Here is a 6,000-nt window from a genome sequence, read left to right as displayed (position 1 = left end):
GGACGCCGCAGTGTGTGATCTGCGGAGGACCACACTGGCCCAGACAGTGTGAGCAGAGGGAGGGCTGGTGCTACGGGTGTGGTCAGCCGGGACACATGAGGGCAGCTTGTCCCCGAGCAGCATCTCCAGCACCATCATCAGCTTCGGCTCCACCAGCACCTCAGCAGACTTACAGAGCAACACCGAGTTACCGCCAGGAGGATAGGTCGTCCATGCCGCGACAGGGTGAGCGGCAACAGCAGGCTCCAAGTGGCAGAGTCTATGCAGCTCAGGTGGAGGACTCTACAACAGCCGACCGAGTAGTGGCAGGTATCACTTTGATTTTCGGCATTCGTACTCACTCTTTTTGATACTGGAGCCTCGCATTCTTTTGTTAGGCTAGCATTTGCATTGTTCCATGGTCTAGAGTTAGGGGCATTGTCACAAGCACGAGAGGTGCAGATCCCGGACCATATTTTACAGGTTGCAGAGTGTTGTTGGTCATGTCCGGTGCAGTTGGATTCGTGGATCATGCCCGCGAGCCAGGCCAGGAGGAGTTCACTTTCAGGGGCTGCAAGAGTACGTTGTTTGCCACCTGGATCTCTTCGGTGAGGGCTCGACAGATGCTGAGTAGCGGGTGTATCGCTTTCCTAGCGACTGTTGTGGAGGTACCTACGGCAGCGCCGGGAATCTAGGACATCTCAGTAGTCCACGAGTTTCCGGATGTGTTTCCCCCTGAGTTGACGACGTTGCCGCCGGAGAGGGAGATTGAGTTTGTGATTGATGTAGTTCCTGGAACTGCACCAATCTCAAAAGTACCTTATCGGATGGCGCCGGCAGAACTAAGAGAACTAAAGGCACAGCTTCAGGACTTGATGAATAGAGGGTTTGTGAGATCCAGTGTGTCGCCTTGGGGAGCGCCGGTGTTGTTTGTGAAAAAGAAGGATGGTTCACTTAGGCTGTGTGTGGATTACCGGAAGTTGAATAAAGTAACCATCAAGAATAAGTATCCCTTGCCGCGCATTGATGATTTGTTTGATCAGCTGCAGGGATCTTATGTCTTCTCGAAGATTGATCTCCAGTCAGGTTACCACCAGTTGAGGGTGAGGGCCGAGATGTTCCCAAGACAGCTTTTCGGACTCGGTACGGGCATTATGAGTTCACAGTGATGCCTTTTAGATTGACGAATGCCCTTGCCGCATTCATGGATTTGATGAACAAAGTGTTCAAGCCGTTCTTGGATAGGTTTGTGGTAATCTTCATCGATGATATCCTGATTTACTCCCGGAGTGATGCTGAGCATGAGGAGCACTTGAGGATTGTGCTACAGCTTCTGCGAGAGAAGAAGTTGTATGCCAAGTTAAAGAAGTGCGAGTTCTGGCTACGAGAGGTTGCTTTCTTGGGCCACGTGATTTCAGCCGAGGGCGTAGCAGTGGACCCGAAGAAAATTGAGGCAATTCGAGATTGGCCTAGATCGACGACGGTGACTGAGGTACGGAGCTTCCCGGGACTGGCTGGATATTACCGTCGGTTTGTGGAAGGCTTTGCGAAGCTTTCTACACCCCTCACACGCTTGACGCGAAAGGGGATTCATTTTGTCTGGAACGACGACTGTCAGAGGAGCTTTGACGAGTTAAGACTGAGGTTGACGTCGGCTCCTGTCCTTGCCCTTCCTGTTATGGGCGAAGGATTCGTTATCTACAGTGATGCATCGCACAGTGGATTTGGTTGCGTGCTGATGCAGTATGGTAGGGTGATTGCTTATACTTCACGGCAGTTAAAGGATTATGAGAAGAATTACCCTACGCATGACTTGGAGCTTGCCGCGGTGGTTTTTGCTTTGAAGCTCTGGCGGCATTACTTGTATGGCGAGCACTGCGAGGTCTTCACCGATCATAAAAGTCTCAAGTACCTGTTCACACAGAGGGAGCTGAACCTGAGGCAGCGCCGGTGGTTGGAGTTACTGAAGGACTATGACATTAGTATTCAGTATCATCCCGGCAGGGCGAATGTTGTGGCAGATGCGTTGAGCAGGAAATCAGTGCAGAGTCTGAGTTTGAGGATTACTGAGCAGAGACCCCTACTCGAGGAGCTACAGCGGCTGGGACTCGAGATAGTACCCTCTGGGTCTACGGCAAAGCTGACATCTCTAGTTTTGCAGCCCACTCTCTTGGATAGGATCCTCGAGAAACAGAGTAGAGATCTGTACTTGTTAAGGACTAGAGAGCAGCTAGACAGGGGGCAGGCTGAGGGTTTTGCTTTGGACAGTTCGGGAGTACTACGGTACAGGGACCGACTGTATGTGCCTGTGGATTCTGAGATCCGAGCAGACATTTTGAGAGAGGCTCATTGTTCTCCTTATACGGTTCACCCTGGGGGAACCAAGATGTATAAGTATCTTAAGGCACAGTTCTGGTGGCCTGGAATGAAGAGGGACATTGGCAGATTTGTGGCTCAGTGTTTGACTTGCCAACAGGTGAAAGCCGAGCATCTGGTACCTGCTTGCAAGCTTCAGAGTCTGCCAGTGCCAGAGTGGAAGTGGGAGTACATCACGATGGACTTCGTTGTTGGATTGCCTAGAGCGCAGGGTGGCTACGATGCTATTTGGGTGATAGTGGACAGACTGACCAAGTCTGCTCACTTCCTACCGGTTCAGACTACCTGGTCCAGTGAGAGACTCTCGCAGCTATACTTCGATGAGATCGTTAGGCTGCACAGCGTGCCAGTGTCGATTGTGTCAGACAGAGATCCGAGGTTTGTGTCCCAGTTTTGGAGGAGCCTTCAGACAGCCTTGGGCACTCAGCTGCACTTTAGCACGGCGTTTCACCCATAAACAGATGGTCAGTCAGAGCGGATCATACAGACTCTAGAGGATATGCTGAGGGCATACGTCCTGGATTTTGGAGGAGAGTGGTATCGACATGTGAGACTGGTTGAGTTTGCGTACAACAACAGCTATCAAACGAGCATTCAGATGGCTCCGTTTGAGGCGTTGTATGGACGCAGATGTTGATCCCCCCTGTTTTGGAGCGATGTGGGTGAGCGTAGGACACTTGGACCGGACATTCTACGTGAGGCTGAGGAAAAGGTGAGAGTCGTTCGACGACACCTTCTGACAGCACAGAGCCGACAGAGGAGCTACGCCGATACCAGGAAACGAGACTTGGAGTTTCAGGTTGGGGATCATGTTTTTCTCAAAGTCTCGCCGTCCAGAGGGATACGCCGATTTGGAGTACGTGGAAAGCTTAGTCCACGGTTTGTTGGCCCTTTCGAGGTATTGGAGCGTATCGGACCGGTTGCATACAGGATAGCTCTACCCCCGCAACTTGCTGGCATCCACGATGTTTTCCACATCTCAGCATTGAGGAGATATGTTTTCGATCCCTCTCACGTGATTAACTTCACTCCACTAGAGATTGGTGAGGATCTGAGATACGAGGAGCGACCGTTGCGGATTCTTACTCGAGAGACGAAAGAATCGCGCAACCGGGTCATCCCGTATGTAAAAGTGCAGTGGAGTAATCATGATGAGCGGGAGGCGACTTGGGAGCCTGAGACGGTGATGAGAGAAGCCTACCCCTATTTGTTTGATGCCTGAGCAGAGGTACATTTCAGTTTCGCGGACGAAACTTTTTGTAGTGGGGGCGAATGTGAGATCCCTGGTGTTTGACTGTGGAGGCTTGTCGACAGCTCTGGAGAGTGTCGGAACAAGTCCGAGTCGCGTTGGCGTCAAATAGACGCAAAACGGACTCCGTGCGACGCGAGGGCGGCCTTCAGCGAAGAAATATGCAAAATAGCAGATTTTCCTGCTTGCTGTATCTGTACAGCCAGCGAGGTGTACCGGTACAGTATACTGGTTGAGCGCGTACTGCTCTCGGGCTGGCTTCCTGTACCGGTACGCGATCCCGTGTACCGGTACACCAGGGTAGGTGAGAGGGTGTTTTTGTCTTTTTCTACCTCGTTCGTATCACCCTCCTCTCCCCAGCTTATTTACATGTAGAGTGAGGCTGAGAGAGAGAGTTTTGCTCTTGGTTCTCTCCCTCTCTCTCTCTAGAGCCGATTGTGAGCAAGGTGGAGCTCGGGTGGAGTTTCGTCGCCGACGTGGTGCCGCGGAGCCTTTCGAGCGCACGTTGTGTCGTCTTGGTGCTGTGAGGTGCTCGGGCGAGTGTGGATTTCCGTCGTCCTCGACATTGCGCCGACTCTTGAGGATCTATCGAGGTGAGTGCTCTATGGAATTGCTGCGCATACTTCGGGTATCATTAATTCGAGCTTAAGTGCTGATTCGCAGGATCTTGTCGTCGACTGTTAGTATTTCAGCTCGTTCTCGACGTAGGAGCATCAGATTGCGAGGAGAGTTGGTTCATTGGATTCGGGACTTCGAGAGGAATCCACGAAGCCCTTACTTGCTGGATTTGGTGAAGGTTAGCTTGGTCGAATTCCTTTTCTACTCTGTTGCTGCGAAATTCAGACTGAATTGGTGAATTTTGATCGTAGAGCTTGGAATTAGCTCGAGTGCTTGACTTGGAGGGTTCCCATTGATCCAGCAGGGGCCACTTTGGTTCGAGGCTTCGTTCGCTGCCAGGTGCTAGCATTTCGAGGTGGGTTACATCGATTTTGACTCCTAAGTTTAGAATCGTCGACATGTATAGATCTCGATTTTGATAATCTATTCTAGCTCGAATTCATGGATTATATGTTAGATTGCAAATCTGAATTTGAAGCATGTGGTAATAAATTAAATAGATTATACATGTTGGACTTGGAAAGTGAATTAGGAGAAAACCTGCGATTTGGACCTGTCACCGGTTTAAACTGCCTGATTTAGCTCTAGGAGCTGTTATAAAATTGTACTGTCGCTGTATCCTCGAGACGAGTACTCCAGGTAGTTTAGAATACATTTTCGCTCGTGCTGGTATGCCGAGTGGATTTTTACAGGGTCGTTCAGGTTGTTCCGGACTGTTGGGTGCCGTCAGAGTTGACGGTGGACCCGTATCGCCTTTTTGGCGTCAGATTGTGCCGAGGCACGTTACCTGTTGGTTGTTAGACCAGTTTGAGTCTGTTACTTGACTTTGGCTATTGAGAGCTTGATTGAGCTCGACAGAGATACGCTGCATACTCGATTGGGTAGCGCCCGCGAGTGTCACTCCGGAGCCAAGCTTTGTACTTTCGTGTTGGTGTCGCTCATGCCAGTTGGACTTGCTCTCCACAGACAGTTTGTGTGGAGGTAGCTGGATAGTCGCAACGGGGCAGGGACGGGTGTATTCATAGTCCCAGGGACGGGTATGTTTACAGTCCCGATTGGATTGGGTCAGATTTGACATTTCCTACAGTTGGTTAGTGTAGAGCATGATAGTGTAGTGATCGATAGCGGTAGAGTTTACTTCCTACTTTTCTGACTACTCTTGCTCCTTCTGTAGACTTAGTGGGTGGACCGATGTTGTTTGGGCGGTACCCACTGAGGACTACTTGTTTTTACAGTAGTTCTCACGCCCAGTTGTTACTCCTGTTTTGCAGAGCCACAGGTTTCAGCTGCTGCGCCTTCCGTGGATCAGGATCGAGGCAAAGGTGTCGCGAGCTAGAGCCCTACCCGACTAACAGAGCTAGAGGCACCCCTACTGCAGGTAGATGTTTTGTTTTGAGTTTATGTACATAGCTTGCTTAACTCGCCACTGCGAGTAACCCTGTATTTTGGATTGGGACTATATATATGAAACTCAGTTGTTTAGCTTTTGTTTATTGAGCAGCTCTATGCTACTGTTTGTAGTATTGTATATCTACAGGTACTATTGACGCTTCGTATAAAGGGGAAATTCCTGTGTATACGGCGGATTTGTCGGCGTACCCGGAGAACGAGACATCCGGGGCATGACACATCGTACAAACACCCACATAGATATTTTAGTGGGCCACAGAGGTACGGTTGATTCTCAGGGCCTATTTATTAGTTTTAATTTGGCCCAATTCTACGGACACTCGCATGGATTTTTTAGTGGGCCGCGACTGTGTGTCAAAAGCACGGCC

At 50.4% G+C, this 6,000-nt stretch overlaps 1 long non-coding RNA gene across 1 annotated transcript; it reads left to right on the top strand.

Moving 5' to 3' along the window:
• Positions 1 to 3,847: 3,847 nt before the first annotated feature.
• Positions 3,848 to 4,571, top strand: LOC109704231. Its single transcript, XR_002214235.1, has 3 exons — positions 3,848 to 4,197; positions 4,289 to 4,400; positions 4,474 to 4,571. It is a non-coding gene; the product is annotated as an uncharacterized LOC109704231 (long non-coding RNA).
• The last annotated feature ends 1,429 nt before the right edge of the window (positions 4,572 to 6,000 follow it).

This window comes from Ananas comosus, unplaced genomic scaffold (genome assembly GCF_001540865.1).
Source record: "Ananas comosus cultivar F153 unplaced genomic scaffold, ASM154086v1, whole genome shotgun sequence".
Taxonomy (NCBI): Eukaryota; Viridiplantae; Streptophyta; class Magnoliopsida; order Poales; family Bromeliaceae; genus Ananas; species Ananas comosus.
The sequence above is the reverse complement of the archived record's forward strand: the minus strand, read 5'-3'. Positions and strand labels throughout refer to the sequence as shown.